This window comes from Theobroma cacao, chromosome 5 (assembly GCF_053813885.1).
Source record: "Theobroma cacao isolate CCN51 chromosome 5, ASM5381388v1, whole genome shotgun sequence".
NCBI lineage: Eukaryota > Viridiplantae > Streptophyta > Magnoliopsida > Malvales > Malvaceae > Theobroma > Theobroma cacao.
The window spans coordinates 18,722,419-18,748,950 of NC_142643.1; the positions used below are offsets into that span (position 1 = coordinate 18,722,419).

Genomic DNA, 26,532 nt, shown 5'->3' on the forward strand with positions numbered 1-26,532 from the left:
AAACATTCAATTATAATCTGTTTTAACCCAAAATGTAAAAAAAATTCAACTTAAAATAAGTTATAAGATTATATAATCATTTAAAGGGAGAAATAAAGCTTTTGAAGGCATAAGTGACTATAAAAGAAGTTTTCTTCTCAATGAATGCTTTTTCCTTCACGTTTCCCAAGGTAAACATTCAATTATAATCTGTTTTACCCCAAAATGTAAAAAAAATTCAACTTAAAATCAATTATAAGATTATATAATCATTTAAAGGGAGAAATAAAGCTTTTGAAGGCATAAGTGACTATAAAAAAAGTTTTCTTCTCAATGAATGGTTTTTGCATCACGTTTCTCGAGGTAAACATTCAATTATAATCTATTTTAACCCAAAATGTAAAACAATTCAACTTAAAATAAGTTATAAGATTATATAATCATTGAAAAAAAGAAATAAAGCTTTTGAAGGTATAAGTGACTATAAAAGAAGTTTTCTTCTTAATGAATGGTTTTTGCATCACGTTTCTCGAGGTAAACATTCAATTATAATCTGTTTTAACCCAAAATGTAAAAAAATTCAACTTAAAATAAGTTCTAAGATTATATAATCATTTAAAAAAAGAAATAAAGCTTTTGAAGGCATAAGAGACTATAAAAGAAGTTTTCTTCTCAATGAATGGTTTTTGCATCACGTTTCCTGAGGTAAACATTCAATTATAATTTGTTTTACCCCAAAATGTAAAAAAAATTCAACTTAAAATCAATTATAAGATTATATAATCATTTAAAGGGAGAAATAAAGCTTTTGAAGGCATAAGTGACTATAAAAGAAGTTTTCTTCTCAATCAATGGTTTTTGCTTCACGTTTCCCGAGGTAAACATTCAATTATAATATGTTTTAACCCAAAATGTAAAAAAAATTCAACTTAAAATCAATTATGAGATTATATGATCATTTAAAGGCATAAATAAAGCTTTTTAAGGCATAAGTGACTATAAAAGAAGTTTTCTTCTCAATGAATGGTTTTTACATCACGTTTCCTGAGGTAAACATTCAATTATAATCTGTTTTAACCCAAAACGTAAAAAAATTCAACTTAAAATAAGTTATAAGATTATATAATCATTTAAAGGGAGAAATAAAGCTTTTGAAGGCATAAGTGACTATAAAAGAAGTTTTCTTCTCAATGAATGGTTTTTGCTTCACATTTCCCGAGGAAACATTCAATTATAATCTGTTTTAACCCAAAATGTAAAAAAAATTCAACTCAAAATCAATTATGAGATTATATGATCATTTAAAGGCATAAATAAAGCTTTTGAAGGCATAAGAGACTATAAAAGAAGTTTTCTTCTCAATGAATGGTTTTTGCTTCACGATTCCCGAGGTAAACATTCAATTATAATATGTTTTAACCCAAAATGTAAAAAAAATTCAACTTAAAATCAATTATGATATTATATGATCATTTAAAGGCATAAATAAAGCTTTTTAAGGCATAAGTGACTATAAAAGAAGTTTTCTTCTCAATGAATGGTTTTTACATCACGTTTCCTGAGGTAAACATTCAATTATAATCTGTTTTAACCCAAAACGTAAAAAAATTCAACTTAAAATAAGTTATAAGATTATATAATCATTTAAAGGGAGAAATAAAGCTTTTGAAGGCATAAGTGACTATAAAAGAAGTTTTCTTCTCAATGAATGGTTTTTGCTTCACGTTTCCCAAGGTAAACATTCAATTATAATATGTTTTAACCCAAAATGTAAAAAAATTCAACTTAAAATAAGTTATAAGATTATATAATCATTTAAAGGGAGAAATAAAGCTTTTGAAGGCATAAGTGACTATAAAAGAAGTTTTCTTCTCAATGAATGGTTTTTGCATCACGTTTCTCGAGGTAAACATTCAATTATAATCTGTTTTAACCCAAAATGTTAAACAATTCAACTTAAAATAAGTTATAAGATTATATAATCATTGAAAAAAGGAAATAAAGCTTTTGAAGGCATAAGTGACTATAAAAGAAGTTTTCTTCTGAATGAATGCTTTTTCCTTCACGTTTCCCAAGGTAAACATTCAATTATAATCTGTTTTACCCCAAAATGTAAAAAAAATTCAACTTAAAATCAATTATAAGATTATATAATCATTTAAAGGGAGAAATAAAGCTTTTGAAGGCATAAGTGACTATAAAAAAAGTTTTCTTCTCAATGAATGGTTTTTGCATCACGTTTCTCGAGGTAAACATTCAATTATAATCTGTTTTAACCCAAAATGTTAAACAATTCAACTTAAAATAAGTTATAAGATTATATAATCATTGAAAAAAAGAAATAAAGCTTTTGAAGGCATAAGTGACTATAAAAGAAGTTTTCTTCTCAATGAATGCTTTTTCCTTCACGTTTCCCACGGTCAACATTCAATTATAATCTGTTTTAACCCAAAATGTAAAAAAAATCAACTTAAAATAAGTTATAAGATTATATAATCATTTAAAAGGAGAAATAAAGCTTTTGAAGGCATAAGTGACTATAAAAGAAGTTTTCTTCTCAATGAGTGGTTTTTGCATCACGTTTCTCGAGGTAAACATTCAATTATAATCTGTTTTAACCCAAAATGTAAAAAAATTCAACTTAAAATAAGTTCTAAGATTATATAATCCTTTAAAAAAAGAAATAAAGCTTTTGAAGGCATAAGTGACTATAAAAGAAGTTTTCTTCTCAATGAATGGTTTTTGCTTCACGTTTCCCGAGGTAAACATTCAATTATAATCTGTTTTAACCCAAAATGTAAAAAAAATTCAACTTAAAATAAGTTATAAGATTATATAATCATTTAAAGGGAGAAATAAAGCTTTTGAAGGCATAAGTGACTATAAAAGAAGTTTTCTTCTCAATGAATGCTTTTTCCTTCACGTTTCCCAAGGTAAACATTCAATTATAATCTGTTTTACCCCAAAATGTAAAAAAAATTCAACTTAAAATCAATTATAAGATTATATAATCATTTAAAGGGAGAAATAAAGCTTTTGAAGGCATAAGTGACTATAAAAAAAGTTTTCTTCTCAATGAATGGTTTTTGCATCACGTTTCTCGAGGTAAACATTCAATTATAATCTATTTTAACCCAAAATGTAAAACAATTCAACTTAAAATAAGTTATAAGATTATATAATCATTGAAAAAAAGAAATAAAGCTTTTGAAGGTATAAGTGACTATAAAAGAAGTTTTCTTCTTAATGAATGGTTTTTGCATCACGTTTCTCGAGGTAAACATTCAATTATAATCTGTTTTAACCCAAAATGTAAAAAAATTCAACTTAAAATAAGTTCTAAGATTATATAATCATTTAAAAAAAGAAATAAAGCTTTTGAAGGCATAAGTGACTATAAAAGAAGTTTTCTTCTCAATGAATGGTTTTTGCTTCACGTTTCCCGAGGTAAACATTCAATTATAATCTTTTTTACCCAAAATGTAAAAAAAATTACACTTAAAATAAGTTATAAGATTATATAATCATTTAAAGGGTGAAATAAAGCTTTTGAAGGCATAAGTGACTATAAAAGAAGTTTTCTTCTGAATGAATGCTTTTTCCTTCACGTTTTCCAAGGTAAACATTCAATTATAATCTGTTTTACCCCAAAATGTAAAAAAAATTCAACTTAAAATAAGTTATAAGATTATATAATCATTTAAAGGGAGAAATAAAGCTTTTGAAGGCATAAGTGACTATAAAAGAAGTTTTCTTCTCAATGAATGGTTTTTGCTTCACATTTCCCGAGGTAAACATTCAATTATAATCTGTTTTAACCCAAAATGTAAAAAAAATTCAACTTAAAATCAATTATGAGATTATATGATCATTTAAAGGCATAAATAAAGCTTTTGAAGGCATAAGAGACTATAAAAGAAGTTTTCTTCTCAATGAATGGTTTTTGCATCACGTTTCCTGAGGTAAACATTCAATTATAATTTGTTTTACCCCAAAATGTAAAAAAAATTCAACTTAAAATCAATTATAAGATTATATAATCATTTAAAGGGAGAAATAAAGCTTTTGAAGGCATAAGTGACTATAAAAGAAGTTTTCTTCTCAATGAATGGTTTTTGCTTCACGTTTCCCGAGGTAAACATTCAATTATAATATGTTTTAACCCAAAATGTAAAAAAAATTCAACTTAAAATCAATTATGAGATTATATGATCATTTAAAGGCATAAATAAAGCTTTTGAAGGCATAAGTGACTATAAAAGAAGTTTTCTTCTCAATGAATGGTTTTTGCATCACGTTTCCTGAGGTAAACATTCAATTATAATCTGTTTTAACCCAAAACGTAAAAAAATTCAACTTAAAATAAGTTATAAGATTATATAATCATTTAAAGGGAGAAATAAAGCTTTTGAAGGCATAAGTGACTATAAAAGAAGTTTTCTTCTCAATGAATGGTTTTTGCTTCACGTTTCCCAAGGTAAACATTCAATTATAATCTGTTTTAACCCAAAATGTAAAAAAATTCAACTTAAAATAAGTTATAAGATTATATAATCATTTAAAGGGAGAAATAAAGCTTTTGAAGGCATAAGTGACTATAAAAGAAGTTTTCTTCTCAATGAATGGTTTTTGCATCACGTTTCTCGAGGTAAACATTCAATTATAATCTGTTTTAACCCAAAATGTTAAACAATTCAACTTAAAATAAGTTATAAGATTATATAATCATTGAAAAAAAGAAATAAAGCTTTTGAAGGCATAAGTGACTATAAAGAAGTTTTCTTCTCAATGAATGGTTTTTGCATCACGTTTCTCGAGGTAAACATTCAATTATAATCTGTTTTAACCCAAAATATAAAAAAAGTCAACTTAAAATAAGTTCTAAGATTATATAATCATTTAAAAAAAGAAATAAAGCTTTTGAAGGCATAAGTGACTATAAAAGAAGTTTTCTTCTCAATGAATGGTTTTTGCTTCACGTTTCCCGAGGTAAACATTCAATTATAATCTGTTTTAACCCAAAATGTAAAAAAAATTCAACTTAAAATAAGTTATAAGATTATATAATCATTTAAAGGGAGAAATAAAGCTTTTGAAGGCATAAGTGACTATAAAAGAAGTTTTCTTCTCAATGAATGCTTTTTCCTTCACGTTTCCCAAGGTAAACATTCAATTATAATCAGTTTTACCCCAAAATGTAAAAAAAATTCAACTTAAAATCAATTATAAGATTATATAATCATTTAAAGGGAGAAATAAAGCTTTTGAAGGCATAAGTGACTATAAAAGAAGTTTTCTTCTCAATGAATGGTTTTTGCTTCACGTTTCCCGAGGTAAACATTCAATTATAATCTGTTTTAACCCAAAATGTAAAAAAAATTCAACTTAAAATCAATTATGAGATTATATGATCATTTAAAGGGAGAAATAAAGCTTTTGAAGGCATAAGTGACTATAAAAGAAGTTTTCTTCTCAATGAATGGTTTTTGCTTCACGTTTCCCGAGGTAAACATTTAATTATAATCTGTTTTAACCCAAAATGTAAAAAAAATTCAACTTAAAATCAATTATGAGATTATATGATCATTTAAAGGCATAAACAAAGCTTTTGAAGGCATAAGTGACTATAAAAGAAGTTTTCTTCTCAATGAATCGTTTTTACATCACGTTTCTCGAGGTAAACATTCAATTATAATCTGTTTTAACCCAAAATGTAAAAAAATTCAACTTAAAATAAGTTATAAGATTATATAATCATTTAAAGGGAGAAATAAAGCTTTTGAAGGCATAAGTGACTATAAAAGAAGTTTTCTTCTCAATGAATGGTTTTTGCTTCACGTTTCCCAAGGTAAACATTCAATTATAATCTGTTTTAACCCAAAATGTAAAAAAATTCAACTTAAAATAAGTTATAAGATTATATAATCATTTAAAGGGAGAAATAAAGCTTTTGAAGGCATAAGTGACTATAAAAGAAGTTTTCTTCTCAATGAATGGTTTTTGCATCATGTTTCTCGAGGTAAACATTCAATTATAATCTGTTTTAACCCAAAATGTAAAAAAATTCAACTTAAAATAAGTTATAAGATTATATAATCATTGAAAAAAAGAAATAAAACTTTTGAAGGCATAAGTGACTATAAAAGAAGTTTTCTTCTGAATGAATGCTTTTTCCTTCACGTTTCTCTAGGTAAACATTCAATTATAATCTGTTTTAAGCCAAAATGTTAAACAATTCAACTTAAAATAAGTTATAAGATTATATAATCATTGAAAAAAAGAAATAAAGCTTTTGAAGGCATAAGTGACTATAAAAGAAGTTTTCTTCTCAATGAATGGTTTTTGTGTCACGACCCGAAACTCCCCATCGGGCCCGTGACAACCGCCGCGAGGCCTCGACAGACATTCTTCACCCCGAATGTCGATTGAAACCTCGCAAGGCTTAGCATCAACTTTTGCATCTCCCCGGTGAGCAACAGTTATTAAATCTCGCATTTCAAAAAAATCATAAGTCATTTTAAATAAGAACAATAAAATATTATTTTTTGGCTCACAGGGGTATTTTCGTAATTTTTCGTCAAAAATCTCAAAACTTGCTAAAAATGTAGTAGGTAAGCAGAAAATATATATTTAATGATTTAAAAACAATTAAGTATCTAAAACGTTCATTTGAAAGCAAATTGTTGACAACTAATACTATTCAAAAATAATAAATAAAATATTCTATTTTCTCATAAAATAAATTTTTATAGAAATATTCGTAAATAATTTTTCGCACATGAAAGTAAAGTAAAAATTGTATGAATAGAAATACAGACAACCAAAATATAAGTTTTGATCTGCAATGACACGTGGGCTCCAATTGACCAAGAAGATGTAAGACTGTGAACTCTTACTTTCTATAATGCAGTTCCGAGCTTAGTTCTCGTCCTACTCGACTATCTACAAACTGTCCTGAGCCTGAAAAATGTATAGGAAGAAGGGGTGAGATTTTATAATCCCAGTGAGTAAACAGATACCATCTAAAGTATCTAAAGCCGAGTAAATGGAGACAATTAAAATAAGTCATCATACTGTAATTTCATTACCTTTCAGTTCATTTCAATGAAATAAAATCAATCCATATAAATCGAGCAATCAACTTGGCTTATGAATTTCTTAAAACTTTGGCTCGTGCCAAAACTCATACTCAGTGATACCTTGCGCAGGGCATCCAACCGAGTCCGCCAAGGCTGTTAAAATTTCATATACACTTAAAATATATTTTTAGTTTGAGAAAAATACAGCCGTTCCTTGGCGTTGGCTGAGTTCCCCTTCACGTGGTGGTTTAACGTGAAGTGAACCCTAAGCTTTACCCCAGGAGATACCCTACGCGCCTCTCCGTTCGAGGTAATAATATAATGGAGTTTACCGTGCCCCTCTAATAGGCTGGTCCACGGAACCCCCTCTGCAGTAAATAATTAATATATACTCCACCAATTTAATAAAATTCATTCTAGCATGACATGGCAATTTATCGCAATCTAGCCTCTCAAGGCTGAATACACAATACAAATAATTCTGACACCAAAATCAATTTAGCCATTCATGCTCATATATTGTCATAAGCCATTCAATTTAAAACCATAAATTTACAACACAAGCAGACAGTCTCCAATTACTCTATTTTTAAAACCAGTATTCGATTTTTCAGCAAATTTATAAAATCATTTTATAAAATCACAATTTCTCCTAAAACATAGCAATTTACCATTTAAACCCATTTTTCATAAAATCACACAGTTGTATAAAACTACTCTAGATAATTAAGACGATAATAAGTTTACTCACAGTATTAGGAGTAGAAATACTCCTATCTTCCGCCCTCGGGTGCAGTCTCTTACCCGAAACAATTGACTCACCACCTATCCATAATCCATGACACAAAATTCAGTAAATTGTGTCAATTTATCATAAATTATTTCAGGCTCTTATCCATGCGTATGCACTAGATAGGATTTGAAATGTCTAGACAATCGCTTAATTGCGGTGTCCGACCTAACTCGCCTATACACGGTGTAAATTCCTAAAATCCTCAATTCGACTCCAATTCCATCCATTTCAATTTCAATTATCCAATTATATCCACAATACCTCAATGACTGTGAATTTGGTCCAATTTATCAGTCCGAACTATAAATTACGCTTTTACCCCTAGTGGGTAAAAATTTCAATTTATTGTATCGAAAATTCCCATTTAATTTCCAACCTCATAATTCATCATTTTTCCACCCAATTCTCTTAAAATAAAGTCAACCTCATCCTCACATACCATTGGCTAGATTCGGCCTAGAGAAATTCATGGAGAAGATAAATATTTTTCTTGTTGTTTTGCTCAAAAACATGCTAAACTAACACTAAACACTAACATAGCTCAAAATCAAATTAATCTAATAACTTTCTCTCTCCTAACCCATTTTTCAGAATTCAAATCATCCTCAAATCACATGATTCAACCATGAAAAATGATGAAAAATGCATGGGAAAGGTAAAGCACAAGACAAATTTAAGAAATGTTACCTTTTTTCACTTGATTTTTGAATTTCCACTTATTTTCCCTTTAAATTTCTTGGCTAGGGTTTTATTTTCTCCTTTCTCTCTCTTATTTCTTGCTTGGCCGAATGTTGAAGAAGAAGAATGGGTTATGGGCTGATTTTTTTATGCCTTTTTTATTGTTTAATGAAATAATATTATTTTATTCATATTTTAAATATTTTATTAATTCAATTTTTTTTCTAGCCATCCATTTGTCCTAATTTTTCCACCATGCATTCCCTTTGACTTATCCAAGTCTTAAGTGAAATTTCCAGATTTTTCCAAAGTTTTGGTGGAGCAAATTCTTCAAAATTACACTTTTGCCCCCGAACTTTTCAAAAATTACATTTTTGCCCCAAAAATTGAAAATTTGCCATAATGCATAATTTGCACTCCTCATACTCATTTCACACTCCAAATAATTAAATTTGATCAAAATCCTTTCAAAAATTAAATTTTTTATTTCGAGTGGCAAAATTACCATTTTACCCTTTTACTCCAAATTATACCGAAATTAAAATTTTTCACTTCTAAACCTCAAATCTTACTCCAATAAGTCAAATGGGGCCAAAAATCTTTTCTAAAAATTATCATTTTGTCCTTAGGTGGCAAATGACCATTTTGCCCCTAGATAGCGAAAAGTTCGGTTTGTCTTCAAATTGATCCTCGAACTTCGAATCACCATATTAAACCATTCTGGGACTTTAAAATTCTTAATTTCATCGTAAATTCTCTATTTGATCTAGTTCGAGGTTTAACTCAACTTTATTGTACCTCTAGGTACAATACCGACTTTTGTAAATTTTTTTCGGGACTCTCTTAGCATGCAAACATGCTATCCATCACGTGTATGTCATGACAAATATTTTTATAGAGTGTCGCTTGTCATATTCTCCCCCACTTGGATCCACCATATGATCCTTCTTCTTGACTGATTTCGACATCCGGTTAAATATTAATATTTTAAAAATTTTATCTTGTCTCCTTGGTACTTGAAATACCTTATTATGCCTCACTTCACTTCTGAATTGCCTTTTATCTCACAAATTCTCCTCTAATAAAATTATTATTATTTTATTGTTATTTTCTCACTTGCAAAATATTTTATCCTAAACTACTCCTTTCGTCTTTTATCACTTTTAAACATTTTAATTGACCTCAATTTGCATTCAATCAACTTTATTTATTACCATATCAAAGTATGGGGTATTTCAATCTCCCCCACTTAAATAGAATTCGTCCTCGAATTTTCGTCGATGTTGCGTTATCAATCTCCTTCTATGATCCTACTCCTTGTTTCTTCTATAGGGACATTCAGTTTATTCACCTCGTTCACCTTCAATTCAATTAAATGCTTTATTTATGGCACTTATCATCCTTTGGAACTGGATCAGTAATACTTTTCACAACCATGATCTCTTATATCGAGAGACTAAGCATGCCTTTATCACCATTTTTAAATTTGAACCATAACTTCACCTCAATTATACTGATTTCGATCACATATCATACTTACTTATGTATACCTAATCATCGTTTTATTAATCCGCTCCGTACCAAATTTCTCAACCTTGATTCATCCATCTTATACTGGTCTATACACTTCCTTTAATAGAGTTCCATTAAGAACTTAAACAATTCAAGGTTTACCTTCAAAGTCACTCATAACTTTAATCGTTCATTGCATGTTCGTTAACACTTTAGCTCACTGACCTCTCTGGACACTATTTCAAAATCTCCCAATTACTGATAACCATTCTTCACTTTAGTTAATAAAATTATCAATTTCATATATACATAGATACATGCATTTTCAAATGTCAACATCTCTCTTTATATATAAGAATCCATGTGTTCACATGCCTTGGACTACATTCCCCCTTTATTCATCTGTATCCCAATCCTAGTTTCAATATAATAATTTTTATAGTGCATGTCAACCTTCTTATTATACTTGTGTATAACTTCATATCATTCATATCATTTCCAACCATATGTTTGAGTTTCCTTATACTATATATCATTCATCACAATGTCATCTCCATTGAATTATAATCTATTATGTGTGTATGCTTTATAATCTTATTGATGCCTCAAAGATTTATCTCAACTTGATCATTGCATCTCATGCAATACCATAATTCCTAAGAGTTATCCTTTTGTCTTTAATCATCTTTCATGCCTCTATATTACCTTGTATCTTTCTTGCATTACGATATTGATTTGTCACTGAAGACTCGAACCCATTTGAATCATGTATGCCTTAAGCATTTTCGAATTCCAATTTCCATAATATATTGGGAAAGTTTCATTATCTGACTTCATTTTCAAGGTCAACTTCTATTATCTTTTGTTCCACTCCTTCACATGAACATAACATCATTCTTCCTTAACCAATTTATAAATTGTACTTGAAATTGTAAAATTTAAAACTAGATTCTCCTCAAGTATTTTTCAATATTAATACTAATATCACTCTCAGCTTACAGCGTCCTTTTTATAAACACATAACTTAGTGCTTGCTTTAACGAGATCCAGAGCAAAACTTCTCTTAAGTATTTCCTTGGGAATATCTATCTTAAACTTATGTCTCACAGCATGTGATTCCTTAACTTGTGATTAGCGTTAGGCTTCTCAGCAAGTTTTAAAAATTTTACGTTTCATACTTGCTGTGTATGATTATAATCTCTTCTCAAAGATGTTTATGTATTCCTAAAACACTTAATCTTAAAGGTATATAAATACGTACTCATCCATTCAAACCTTAACTCATCTTCAGAGGTTTCTAGGGTGCCACACAATTAGCCTCATGTTGTTACTAACTCTTGTCATTTTACTGTATCAAAACAGATATTACAAATTCTCATAATGATATTCTACATAAACTGATTTTCTATACCAGTCTCGTAATTCTTCCTTCACACTTTCATTACTTGGTATCTCATCTCAAGAATCTTTTAATTTTTTTTTTCTTTTAATTATATGCCTATATACAAGGCAATAAAGAAGTTTTTCAATTCATTTGGGTAAACATTCTCCAGAATATTTAAGACTCCCAGATAACAAAACACAATGACCAACAACCAAAATTCAATTTGTAAGCTCATTATCGTGTCACTCCCATCTTACTCATGCATCATAGGCGTGAGGTATTCGAAGCATTACAGCGTTGAACAGTCAATGTTGAAGCACTGTAGCTATTAGAAATTTTCTCATCAAAGCTATTTGTCTGCATTCAAAGTCACCACATCAATCATTCTCAACCAGTGGTTTCCCTTTTAGATATATATCATGAGGTCCATAAGTATAGGTATCTTCTATTTTCTTATCATACACATTAAGCCAGATTAATACTTCCATCTCATGTCATCTTTTGACTTTTATCAACATTCATAGAATTCCACCTCAAAACATCCTTTCCATACAGTGTAATAAATTCATGATAAATATACCACTCCACACATAAGTTGCTTACTATCTACAACTTTCCTCAAATTTATTATCATCCCTATCCAATTATCTTCTTGACTTTCGGTATAATTAACTACGAAAATAGCCCGGCTTCCTCCTCACTTTATTCTCACAATCCTTACTGAATCAAAATTTTATATTCCCCATATTCCATAATTTAACTTTATTGGGTTATATTTGTGCCCAACTATCATCTCATATTGTCATAACATCACTGAATAATCCCCTTCATGCTTAAATTACAATCATTAAAGTAATCACATTATCCATTCCGAATGTCATTTATAACCTTATTGCTTCCTTCTATAACCTTCCTCAATAATTATATTACCAATTTAGCTCTATCATACTAAAGATTCCCATATACCTTCAGTTACTTAAATAGCCATTTTATAATACATTCTAGTCCTATACTTTAAAAGCCAAACTATTTTTACTTCTTTGTACAGATAATTATTATCTCTTTTACACAACATCTACTTAGAGTTAAGGTAGTGTAAAATCCTACGAAAATATTACATGTCCTTGGGATCATCATCTTAATCTGATCTTATCGAAAGATTCTACTCCGAGTCCTCCTAAAGATCCTCTTCCGAGTTTTCCTCCTGAGATTTTTTTTTTCCTTTGCTCCTCAATCCAGGCTTGTTGTATTTTCCTATATTCTTCATCACTCACCGTTGCAGCATTTCTTCCACAACCGGGAGGAAAATGTCGTACACCTGACACTTTTCTAAGGGTTTACTTGCCACTGTTACTTTCTCCTTATCCTTTTCTGGTTGTCCCCTTACATTTCTCCCACAACCTGGTGGAAAGTGTCGGACTACTGTCACGCTCTTCCTAGAACGAATATATCCCCTTGCAATTTCTTCCCTCGTCCATTCTCTAAGGTGCTCTCCAGGTTGTTCCGAAAGGAAATCTTGTTCAATTTTCCATGTATTGGAGCTACTCTCACTTTCAAAATTCTCGCTACTCTCGAAGCTCCCCTTATTATGAACCCATTCTGATAAGTTCTTAAGAATTCTATTATCAGGAATTCGGGATGGACCACCTTCCGAATCACCTGTATCAAGGTGCCATTTGCTTCTAGCTGTAGAATCTAAAGATCTCTCGCTATCACTATGAGAGGTATCGAGACTACCACCACTTCTAGACATGGTGTGTATGTCACCAATGCACCTCAAAACCTATATGCAATCAAATAATAATTGTTTAATTATTTATGCATCTCAAAAGTAGGTAGATTTCTATATGAAGATGCATACATTCTATTCAATCTAACCTAACTTAACTTATCTTAATTTAACTAGACTTGGGGCCACGCAATGTCAGTGTAGATTCCTTAAAACAACTTTAAAATCAAAAACTTTTAAATCCAAAGCTTTAAAATCAAAATATCTGATCTTTAAACCATGCTCTGATACCAATAAAATTGTCACGACCCGAAACTCCCCATCGGGCCCGTGACAACCGCCGCGAGGCCTCGACAGACATTCTTCACCCCGAATGTCGATTGAAACCTCGCAAGGCTTAGCATCAACTTTTGCATCTCCCCGGTGAGCAACAGTTATTAAATCTCGCATTTCAAAAAAATCATAAGTCATTTTAAATAAGAATAATAAAATATTATTTTTTGGCTCACAGGGGTATTTTCGTAATTTTTCGTCAAAAATCTCAAAACTTGCTAAAAATGTAGTAGGTAAGCAGAAAATATATATTTAATGATTTAAAAACAATTAAGTATCTAAAACGTTCATTTGAAAGCAAATTGTTGACAACTAATACTATTCAAAAATAATAAATAAAATATTCTATTTTCTCATAAAATAAATTTTTATAGAAATATTCGTAAATAATTTTTCGCACATGAAAGTAAAGTAAAAATTGTATGAATAGAAATACAGACAACCAAAATATAAGTTTTGATCTGCAATGACACGTGGGCTCCAATTGACCAAGAAGATGTAAGACTGTGAACTCTTACTTTCTATAATGCAGTTCCGAGCTTAGTTCTCGTCCTACTCGACTATCTACAAACTGTCCTGAGCCTGAAAAATGTATAGGAAGAAGGGGTGAGATTTTATAATCCCAGTGAGTAAACAGATACCATCTAAAGTATCTAAAGCCGAGTAAATGGAGACAATTAAAATAAGTCATCATACTGTAATTTCATTACCTTTCAGTTCATTTCAATGAAATAAAATCAATCCATATAAATCGAGCAATCAACTTGGCTTATGAATTTCTTAAAACTTTGGCTCGTGCCAAAACTCATACTCAGTGATACCTTGCGCAGGGCATCCAACCGAGTCCGCCAAGGCTGTTAAAATTTCATATACACTTAAAATATATTTTTAGTTTGAGAAAAATACAGCCGTTCCTTGGCGTTGGCTGAGTTCCCCTTCACGTGGTGGTTTAACGTGAAGTGAACCCTAAGCTTTACCCCAGGAGATACCCTACGCGCCTCTCCGTTCGAGGTAATAATATAATGGAGTTTACCGTGCCCCTCTAATAGGCTGGTCCACGGAACCCCCTCTGCAGTAAATAATTAATATATACTCCACCAATTTAATAAAATTCATTCTAGCATGACATGGCAATTTATCGCAATCTAGCCTCTCAAGGCTGAATACACAATACAAATAATTCTGACACCAAAATCAATTTAGCCATTCATGCTCATATATTGTCATAAGCCATTCAATTTAAAACCATAAATTTACAACACAAGCAGACAGTCTCCAATTACTCTATTTTTAAAACCAGTATTCGATTTTTCAGCAAATTTATAAAATCATTTTATAAAATCACAATTTCTCCTAAAACATAGCAATTTACCATTTAAACCCATTTTTCATAAAATCACACAGTTGTATAAAACTACTCTAGATAATTAAGACGATAATAAGTTTACTCACAGTATTAGGAGTAGAAATACTCCTATCTTCCGCCCTCGGGTGCAGTCTCTTACCCGAAACAATTGACTCACCACCTATCCATAATCCATGACACAAAATTCAGTAAATTGTGTCAATTTATCATAAATTATTTCAGGCTCTTATCCATGCGTATGCACTAGATAGGATTTGAAATGTCTAGACAATCGCTTAATTGCGGTGTCCGACCTAACTCGCCTATACACGGTGTAAATTCCTAAAATCCTCAATTCGACTCCAATTCCATCCATTTCAATTTCAATTATCCAATTATATCCACAATACCTCAATGACTGTGAATTTGGTCCAATTTATCAGTCCGAACTATAAATTACGCTTTTACCCCTAGTGGGTAAAAATTTCAATTTATTGTATCGAAAATTCCCATTTAATTTCCAACCTCATAATTCATCATTTTTCCACCCAATTCTCTTAAAATAAAGTCAACCTCATCCTCACATACCATTGGCTAGATTCGGCCTAGAGAAATTCATGGAGAAGATAAATATTTTTCTTGTTGTTTTGCTCAAAAACATGCTAAACTAACACTAAACACTAACATAGCTCAAAATCAAATTAATCTAATAACTTTCTCTCTCCTAACCCATTTTTCAGAATTCAAATCATCCTCAAATCACATGATTCAACCATGAAAAATGATGAAAAATGCATGGGAAAGGTAAAGCACAAGACAAATTTAAGAAATGTTACCTTTTTTCACTTGATTTTTGAATTTCCACTTATTTTCCCTTTAAATTTCTTGGCTAGGGTTTTATTTTCTCCTTTCTCTCTCTTATTTCTTGCTTGGCCGAATGTTGAAGAAGAAGAATGGGTTATGGGCTGATTTTTTTATGCCTTTTTTATTGTTTAATGAAATAATATTATTTTATTCATATTTTAAATATTTTATTAATTCAATTTTTTTTCTAGCCATCCATTTGTCCTAATTTTTCCACCATGCATTCCCTTTGACTTATCCAAGTCTTAAGTGAAATTTCCAGATTTTTCCAAAGTTTTGGTGGAGCAAATTCTTCAAAATTACACTTTTGCCCCCGAACTTTTCAAAAATTACATTTTTGCCCCAAAAATTGAAAATTTGCCATAATGCATAATTTGCACTCCTCATACTCATTTCACACTCCAAATAATTAAATTTGATCAAAATCCTTTCAAAAATTAAATTTTTTATTTCGAGTGGCAAAATTACCATTTTACCCTTTTACTCCAAATTATACCGAAATTAAAATTTTTCACTTCTAAACCTCAAATCTTACTCCAATAAGTCAAATGGGGCCAAAAATCTTTTCTAAAAATTATCATTTTGTCCTTAGGTGGCAAATGACCATTTTGCCCCTAGATAGCGAAAAGTTCGGTTTGTCTTCAAATTGATCCTCGAACTTCGAATCACCATATTAAACCATTCTGGGACTTTAAAATTCTTAATTTCATCGTAAATTCTCTATTTGATCTAGTTCGAGGTTTAACTCAACTTTATTGTACCTCTAGGTACAATACCGACTTTTGTAAATTTTTTTCGGGACTCTCTTAGCATGCAAACAAGCTATCCATCACGTGTATGTCATGACAAATATTTTTATAGAGTGTCGCTTGTCATATTCTCCCCCACTTGGATCCACCATATGATCCTTCTTCTTGACTGATTTCGACATCCGGTTAAATATTAATATTTTAAAAATTTTATCTTGTCTCCTTGGTACTTGAAATACCTTATTATGCCTCACTTCACTTCTGAATTGCCTTTTATCTCACAAATTCTCCTCTGATAAAATTATTATTATTTTATTGTTATTTTCTCACTTGCAAAATATTTTATCCTAAACTACTCCTTTCGTCTTTTATCACTTTTAAACATTTTAATTGACCTCAATTTGCATTCAATCAACTTTATTTATTACCATATCAAAGTATGGGGTATTTCATTTTGCATCACGTTTCTCGAGGTAAACATTCAATTATAATCTGTTTTAACCCAAAACGTAAAACAATTCAACTTAAAATAAGTTATAAGATTATATAATCATTGAAAAAAAGAAATAAACCTTTTGAAGGTATAAGTGACTATAAAAGAAGTTTTCTTCTCAATGAATGGTTTTTGCATCACGTTTCTCGAGGTAAACATTCAATTATAATCTGTTTTAACCCAAAATGTAAAAAAATTCAACTTAAAATAAGTTCTAAGATTATATAATCATTTAAAAAAAGAAATAAAGCTTTTGAAGGCATAAGTGACTATAAAAGAAGTTTTCTTCTCAATGAATGGTTTTTGCTTCACGTTTCCCGAGGTAAACATTCAATTATAATCTGTTTTAACCCAAAATGTAAAAAAAATTCAACTTAAAATAAGTTATAAGATTATATAATCATTTAAAGGGAGAAATAAAGCTTTTGAAGGCATAAGTGACTATAAAAGAAGTTTTCTTCTCAATGAATGCTTTTTCCTTCACGTTTCCCAAGGTAAACATTCAATTATAATCTGTTTTACCCCAAAATGTAAAAAAAATTCAACTTAAAATCAATTATAAGATTATATAATCATTTAAAGGGAGAAATAAAGCTTTTGAAGGCATAAGTGACTATAAAAGAAGTTTTCTTCTCAATGAATGCTTTTTCCTTCACGTTTCCCAAGGTAAACATTCAATTATAATCTGTTTTAACCCAAAATGTAAAAAAAATTCAACTTAAAATCAATTATAAGATTATATAATCATTTAAAGGGAGAAATAAAGCTTTTGAAGGCATAAGTGACTATAAAAGAAGTTTTCTTCTCAATGAATGATTTTTGCTTCACGTTTCCCGAGGTAACCATTCAATTATAATCTGTTTTAACCCAAAATGTAAAAAAAATTCAACTTAAAATCAATTATGAGATTATATGATCATTTAAAGGCATAAATAAAGCTTTTGAAGGCATAAATGACTATAAAAGAAGTTTTCTTCTCAATGAATGGTTTTTGCATCACGTTTCCTGAGGTAAACATTCAATTATAATCTGTTTTAACCCAAAACGTAAAAAAATTCAACTTAAAATAAGTTATAAGATTATATAATCATTTAAAGGGAGAAATAAAGCTTTTGAAGGCATAAGTGACTATAAAAGAAGTTTTCTTCTCAATGAATGGTTTTTGCTTCACATTTCCCGAGGTAAACATTCAATTATAATCTGTTTTAACCCAAAATGTAAAAAAAATTCAACTCAAAATCAATTATGAGATTATATGATCATTTAAAGGCATAAATAAAGCTTTTGAAGGCATAAGAGACTATAAAAGAAGTTTTCTTCTCAATGAATGGTTTTTGCATCACGTTTCCTGAGGTAAACATTCAATTATAATTTGTTTTACCCCAAAATGTAAAAAAAATTCAACTTAAAATCAATTATAAGATTATATAATCATTTAAAGGGAGAAATAAAGCTTTTGAAGGCATAAGTGACTATAAAAGAAGTTTTCTTCTCAATGAATGGTTTTTGCTTCACGTTTCCCGAGGTAAACATTCAATTATAATATGTTTTAACCCAAAATGTAAAAAAAATTCAACTTAAAATCAATTATGAGATTATATGATCATTTAAAGGCATAAATAAAGCTTTTTAAGGCATAAGTGACTATAAAAGAAGTTTTCTTCTCAATGAATGGTTTTTACATCACGTTTCCTGAGGTAAACATTCAATTATAATCTGTTTTAACCCAAAACGTAAAAAAATTCAACTTAAAATAAGTTATAAGATTATATAATCATTTAAAGGGAGAAATAAAGCTTTTGAAGGCATAAGTGACTATAAAAGAAGTTTTCTTCTCAATGAATGGTTTTTGCTTCACATTTCCCGAGGAAACATTCAATTATAATCTGTTTTAACCCAAAATGTAAAAAAAATTCAACTCAAAATCAATTATGAGATTATATGATCATTTAAAGGCATAAATAAAGCTTTTGAAGGCATAAGAGACTATAAAAGAAGTTTTCTTCTCAATGAATGGTTTTTGCTTCACGTTTCCCGAGGTAAACATTCAATTATAATATGTTTTAACCCAAAATGTAAAAAAAATTCAACTTAAAATCAATTATGATATTATATGATCATTTAAAGGCATAAATAAAGCTTTTTAAGGCATAAGTGACTATAAAAGAAGTTTTCTTCTCAATGAATGGTTTTTACATCACGTTTCCTGAGGTAAACATTCAATTATAATCTGTTTTAACCCAAAACGTAAAAAAATTCAACTTAAAATAAGTTATAAGATTATATAATCATTTAAAGGGAGAAATAAAGCTTTTGAAGGCATAAGTGACTATAAAAGAAGTTTTCTTCTCAATGAATGGTTTTTGCTTCACGTTTCCCAAGGTAAACATTCAATTATAATATGTTTTAACCCAAAATGTAAAAAAATTCAACTTAAAATAAGTTATAAGATTATATAATCATTTAAAGGGAGAAATAAAGCTTTTGAAGGCATAAGTGACTATAAAAGAAGTTTTCTTCTCAATGAATGGTTTTTGCATCACGTTTCTCGAGGTAAACATTCAATTATAATCTGTTTTAACCCAAAATGTTAAACAATTCAACTTAAAATAAGTTATAAGATTATATAATCATTGAAAAAAGGAAATAAAGCTTTTGAAGGCATAAGTGACTATAAAAGAAGTTTTCTTCTGAATGAATGCTTTTTCCTTCACGTTTCCCAAGGTAAACATTCAATTATAATCTGTTTTACCCCAAAATGTAAAAAAAATTCAACTTAAAATCAATTATAAGATTATATAATCATTTAAAGGGAGAAATAAAGCTTTTGAAGGCATAAGTGACTATAAAAAAAGTTTTCTTCTCAATGAATGGTTTTTGCATCACGTTTCTCGAGGTAAACATTCAATTATAATCTGTTTTAACCCAAAATGTTAAACAATTCAACTTAAAATAAGTTATAAGATTATATAATCATTGAAAAAAAGAAATAAAGCTTTTGAAGGCATAAGTGACTATAAAAGAAGTTTTCTTCTCAATGAATGCTTTTTCCTTCACGTTTCCCACGGTCAACATTCAATTATAATCTGTTTTAACCCAAAATGTAAAAAAAATCAACTTAAAATAAGTTATAAGATTATATAATCATTTAAAAGGAGAAATAAAGCTTTTGAAGGCATAAGTGACTATAAAAGAAGTTTTCTTCTCAATGAGTGGTTTTTGCATCACGTTTCTCGAGGTAAACATTCAATTATAATCTGTTTTAACCCAAAATGTAAAAAAATTCAACTTAAAATAAGTTCTAAGATTATATAATCCTTTAAAAAAAGAAATAAAGCTTTTGAAGGCATAAGTGACTATAAAAGAAGTTTTCTTCTCAATGAATGGTTTTTGCTTCACGTTTCCCGAGGTAAACATTCAATTATAATCTGTTTTAACCCAAAATGTAAAAAAAATTCAACTTAAAATAAGTTATAAGATTATATAATCATTTAAAGGGAGAAATAAAGCTTTTGAAGGCATAAGTGACTATAAAAGAAGTTTTCTTCTCAATGAATACTTTTTCCTTCACGTTTCCCAAGGTAAACATTCAATTATAATCTGTTTTACCCCAAAATGTAAAAAAAATTCAACTTAAAATCAATTATAAGATTATATAATCATTTAAAGGGAGAAATAAAGCTTTTGAAGGCATAAGTGACTATAAAAAAAGTTTTCTTCTCAATGAATGGTTTTTGCATCACGTTTCTCGAGGTAAACATTCAATTATAATCTATTTTAACCCAAAATGTAAAACAATTCAACTTAAAATAAGTTATAAGATTATATAATCATTGAAAAAAAGAAATAAAGCTTTTGAAGGTATAAGTGACTATCAAAGAAGTTTTCTTCTTAATGAATGGTTTTTGCATCACGTTTCTCGAGGTAAACATTCAATTATAATCTGTTTTAACCCAAAATGTAAAAAAATTCAACTTAAAATAAGTTCTAAGATTATATAATCATTTAAAAAAAGAAATAAAGCTTTTGAAGGCATAAGTGACTATAAAAGAAGTTTTCTTCTCAATGAATGGTTTTTGCTTCACGTTTCCCGAGGTAAACATTCAATTATAATCTTTTTTACCCAAAATGTAAAAAAAATTACACTTAAAATAAGTTATAAGATTATATAATCATTTAAAGGGTGAAATAAAGCTTTTGAAGGCATAAGTGACTATAAAAGAAGTTTTCTTCTGAATGAATGCTTTTTCCTTCACGTTTCCCAAGGTAAACATTCAATTATAATCTGTTTTAACCCAAAATGTAAAAAAAATTCAACTTAAAATAAGTTATAAGATTATATAATCATTTAAAGGGAGAAATAAAGCTTTTGAAGGCATAAGTGACTATAAAAGAAGTTTTCTTCTCAATGAATGGTTTTTGCTTCACATTTCCCGAGGTAAACATTCAATTATAATCTGTTTTAACCCAAAATGTAAAAAAAATTCAACTCAAAATCAATTATGAGATTATATGATCATTTAAAGGCATAAATAAAGCTTTTGAAGGCATAAGAGACTATAAAAGAAGTTTTCTTCTCAATGAATGGTTTTTGCATCACGTTTCCTGAGGTAAACATTCAATTATAATTTGTTTTACCCCAAAATGTAAAAAAAATTCAACTTAAAATCAATTATAAGATTATATAATCATTTAAAGGGAGAAATAAAGCTTTTGAAGGCATAAGTGACTATAAAAGAAGTTTTCTTCTCAATGAATGGTTTTTGCTTCACGTTTCCCGAGGTAAACATTCAATTATAATATGTTTTAACCCAAAATGTAAAAAAAATTCAACTTAAAATCAATTATGAGATTATATGATCATTTAAAGGCATAAATAAAGCTTTTGAAGGCATAAGTGACTATAAAAGAAGTTTTCTTCTCAATGAATGGTTTTTGCATCACGTTTCCTGAGGTAAACATTCAATTATAATCTGTTTTAACCCAAAACGTAAAAAAATTCAACTTAAAATAAGTTATAAGATTATATAATCATTTAAAGGGAGAAATAAAGCTTTTGAAGGCATAAGTGACTATAAAAGAAGTTTTCTTCTCAATGAATGGTTTTTGCTTCACGTTTCCCAAGGTAAACATTCAATTATAATCTGTTTTAACCCAAAATGTAAAAAAATTCAACTTAAAATAAGTTATAAGATTATATAATCATTTAAAGGGAGAAATAAAGCTTTTGAAGGCATAAGTGACTATAAAAGAAGTTTTCTTCTCAATGAATGGTTTTTGCATCACGTTTCTCGAGGTAAACATTCAATTATAATCTGTTTTAACCCAAAATGTTAAACAATTCAACTTAAAATAAGTTATAAGATTATATAATCATTGAAAAAAAGAAATAAAGCTTTTGAAGGCATAAGTGACTATAAAAGAAGTTTTCTTCTCAATGAATGCTTTTTCCTTCACGTTTCCCAAGGTAAACATTCAATTATAATCTGTTTTAACTCAAAATGTAAAAAAATTCAACTTAAAATAAGTTATAAGATTATATAATCATTTAAAGGGAGAAATAAAGCTTTTGAAGGCATAAGTGACTATAAAAGAAGTTTTCTTCTCAATGAATGGTTTTTGCATCACGTTTCTCGAGGTAAACATTCAATTATAATCTGTTTTAACCCAAAATGTTAAACAATTCAACTTAAAATAAGTTATAAGATTATATAATCATTGAAAAAAAGAAATAAAGCTTTTGAAGGCATAAGTGACTATAAAAGAAGTTTTCTTCTCAATGAATGGTTTTTGCTTCACGTTTCCCAAGGTAAACATTCAATTATAATCTGTTTTAACTCAAAATGTAAAAAAATTCAACTTAAAATAAGTTATAAGATTATATAATCATTTAAAGGGAGAAATAAAGCTTTTGAAGGCATAAGTGACTATAAAAGAAGTTTTCTTCTCAATGAATGGTTTTTGCTTCACGTTTCCCGAGGTAAACATTCAATTATAATCTGTTTTAACCCAAAACGTAAAAACAATTCAACTTAAAATAAGTTATAAGATTATATAATCATTTAAAGGGAGAAATAAAGCTTTTGAAGGCATAAGTGACTATAAAAGAAGTTTTCTTCTCAATGAATGGTTTTTGCATCACGTTTCTCGAGGTAAACATTCAATTATAATCTGTTTTAACCCAAAATGTTAAACAATTCAACTTAAAATAAGTTATAAGATTATATAATCATTGAAAAAAAGAAATAAAGCTTTTGAAGGCATAAGTGACTATAAAAGAAGTTTTCTTCTCAATGAATGCTTTTTCCTTCACGTTTCCCAAGGTAAACATTCAATTATAATCTGTTTTAACTCAAAATGTAAAAAAATTCAACTTAAAATAAGTTATAAGATTATATAATCATTTAAAGGGAGAAATAAAGCTTTTGAAGGCATAAGTGACTATAAAAGAAGTTTTCTTCTCAATGAATGGTTTTTGCATCACGTTTCTCGAGGTAAACATTCAATTATAATCTGTTTTAACCCAAAATGCTAAACAATTCAACTTAAAATAAGTTATAAGATTATATAATCATTGAAAAAAAGAAATAAAGCTTTTGAAGGCATAAGTGACTATAAAAGAAGTTTTCTTCTCAATGAATGGTTTTTGCTTCACGTTTCCCAAGGTAAACATTCAATTATAATCTGTTTTAACTCAAAATGTAAAAAAATTCAACTTAAAATAAGTTATAAGATTATATAATCATTTAAAGGGAGAAATAAAGCTTTTGAAGGCATAAGTGACTATAAAAGAAGTTTTCTTCTCAATGAATGGTTTTTGCTTCACGTTTCCCGAGGTAAACATTCAATTATAATATGTTTTAACCCAAAACGTAAAAACAATTCAACTTAAAATAAGTTATAAGATTATATAATCATTTAAAGGGAGAAATAAAGCTTTTGAAGGCATAAGTGACTATAAAAGAAGTTTTCTTCTGAATGAATGCTTTTTCCTTCACGTTTCCCAAGGTAAACATTCAATTATAATCTGTTTTACCCCAAAATGTAAAAAAAATTCAACTTAAAATCAATTATAAGATTATATAATCTTTTAAAGGGAGAAATAAAGCTTTTGAAGGCATAAGTGACTATAAAAAAAGTTTTCTTCTCAATGAATGGTTTTTGCATCACGTTTCTCGAGGTAAACATTCAATTATAATCTGTTTTAACCCAAAATGTTAAACAATTCAACTTAAAATAAGTTATAAGATTATATAATCATTGAAAAAAAGAAATAAAGCTTTTGAAGGCATAAGTGACTATAAAAGAAGTTTTCTTCTCAATGAATGCTTTTTCCTTCACGTTTCCCACGGTCAACATTCAATTATAATCTGTTTTAACCCAAAATGTAAAAAAAATCAACTTAAAATAAGTTATAAGATTATATAATCATTTAAAGGGAGAAATAAAGCTTTTGAAGGCATAAGTGACTATAAAAGAAGTTTTCTTCTCAATGAGTGGTTTTTGCATCACGTTTCTCGAGGTAAACATTCAATTATAATCTGTTTTAACCCAAAATGTAAAAAAATTCAACTTAAAATAAGTTCTAAGATTATATAATCCTTTAAAAAAAGAAATAAAGCTTTTGAAGGCATAAGTGACTATAAAAGAAGTTTTCTTCTCAATGAATGGTTTTTGCTTCACGTTTCCCGAGGTAAACATTCAATTATAATCTGTTTTAACCCAAAATGTAAAAAAAATTCAACTTAAAATAAGTTATAAGATTATATAATCATTTAAAGGGAGAAATAAAGCTTTTGAAGGCATAAGTGACTATAAAAGAAGTTTTCTTCTGAATGAATGCTTTTTCCTTCACGTTTCCCAAGGTAAACATTCAATTATAATCTGTTTTACCCCAAAATGTAAAAAAAATTTAACTTCAAATCAATTATAAGATTATATAATCATTTAAAGGGAGAAATAAAGCTTTTGAAGGCATAAGTGACTATAAAAAAAGGTTTCTTCTCAATGAATGATTTTTGCTTCACGTTTCCCGAGGTAAACATTCAATTATAATCTGTTTTAACCCAAAATGTAAAAAAAATTCAACTTAAAATCAATTATGAGATTATATGATCATTTAAAGGCATAAATAAAGCTTTTGAAGGCATAAATGACTATAAAAGAAGTTTTCTTCTCAATGAATGGTTTTTGCATCACGTTTCCTGAGGTAAACATTCAATTATAATCTGTTTTAACCCAAAACGTAAAAAAATTCAACTTAAAATAAGTTATAAGATTATATAATCATTTAAAGGGAGAAATAAAGCTTTTGAAGGCATAAGTGACTATAAAAGAAGTTTTCTTCTCAATGAATGGTTTTTGCTTCACATTTCCCGAGGTAAACATTCAATTATAATCTGTTTTAACCCAAAATGTAAAAAAAATTCAACTCAAAATCAATTATGAGATTATATGATCATTTAAAGGCATAAATAAAGCTTTTGAAGGCATAAGAGACTATAAAAGAAGTTTTCTTCTCAATGAATGGTTTTTGCATCACGTTTCCTGAGGTAAACATTCAATTATAATTTGTTTTACCCCAAAATGTAAAAAAAATTCAACTTAAAATCAATTATAAGATTATATAATCATTTAAAGGGAGAAATAAAGCTTTTGAAGGCATAAGTGACTATAAAAGAAGTTTTCTTCTCAATGAATGGTTTTTGCTTCACGTTTCCCGAGGTAAACATTCAATTATAATATGTTTTAACCCAAAATGTAAAAAAAATTCAACTTAAAATCAATTATGAGATTATATGATCATTTAAAGGCATAAATAAAGCTTTTGAAGGCATAAGTGACTATAAAAGAAGTTTTCTTCTCAATGAATGGTTTTTGCATCACGTTTCTCGAGGTAAACATTCAATTATAATCTGTTTTAACCCAAAATGTTAAACAATTCAACTTAAAATAAGTTATAAGATTATATAATCATTGAAAAAAAGAAATAAAGCTTTTGAAGGCATAAGTGACTATAAAAGAAGTTTTCTTCTGAATGAATGCTTTTTCCTTCACGTTTCTCTAGGTAAACATTCAATTATAATCTGTTTTAAGCCAAAATGTAAAAAAATTCAACTTAAAATAAGTTATAAGATTATATAATCATTTAAAGGGAGAAATAAAGCTTTTGAAGGCATAAGTGACTATAAAAGAAGTTTTCTTCTCAATGAATCGTTTTTTCATCACGTTTCTCGAGGTAAACATTCAATTATAATCTGTTTTAACCCAAAATGTAAAAAAATTCAACTTAAAATAAGTTATAAGATTATATAATCATTTAAAGGGAGAAATAAAGCTTTTGAAGCCATAAGTGACTATAAAAGAAGTTTTCTTCTCAATGAATGGTTTTTGCATCACGTTTCTCGAGGTAAACATTCAATTATAATCTGTTTTAACCCAAAATGTTAAACAATTCAACTTAAAATAAGTTATAAGATTATATAATCATTGAAAAAAAGAAATAAAGCTTTTGAAGGCATAAGTGACTATAAAGAAGTTTTCTTCTCAATGAATGGTTTTTGCATCACGTTTCTCGAGGTAAACATTCAATTA

At 28.5% G+C, this 26,532-nt stretch overlaps 2 long non-coding RNA genes across 2 annotated transcripts; both read right to left on the reverse strand.

Moving 5' to 3' along the window:
- Nucleotides 1-6,759: 6,759 nt before the first annotated feature.
- Nucleotides 6,760-8,669, reverse strand: LOC148762488 (uncharacterized). The gene is made up of 3 exons (XR_016026453.1): nucleotides 8,539-8,669; nucleotides 7,810-7,883; nucleotides 6,760-6,939 (listed from the first exon to the last, which is right to left on the reverse strand). It is a non-coding gene; the product is annotated as an uncharacterized LOC148762488 (long non-coding RNA).
- A 5,220-nt stretch (nucleotides 8,670-13,889) lies between these two features.
- LOC148762489 (uncharacterized) lies at nucleotides 13,890-15,799 on the reverse strand. Its single transcript, XR_016026461.1, has 3 exons — nucleotides 15,669-15,799; nucleotides 14,940-15,013; nucleotides 13,890-14,069 (listed from the first exon to the last, which is right to left on the reverse strand). It is a non-coding gene; the product is annotated as an uncharacterized LOC148762489 (long non-coding RNA).
- Nucleotides 15,800-26,532: the final 10,733 nt, after the last annotated feature.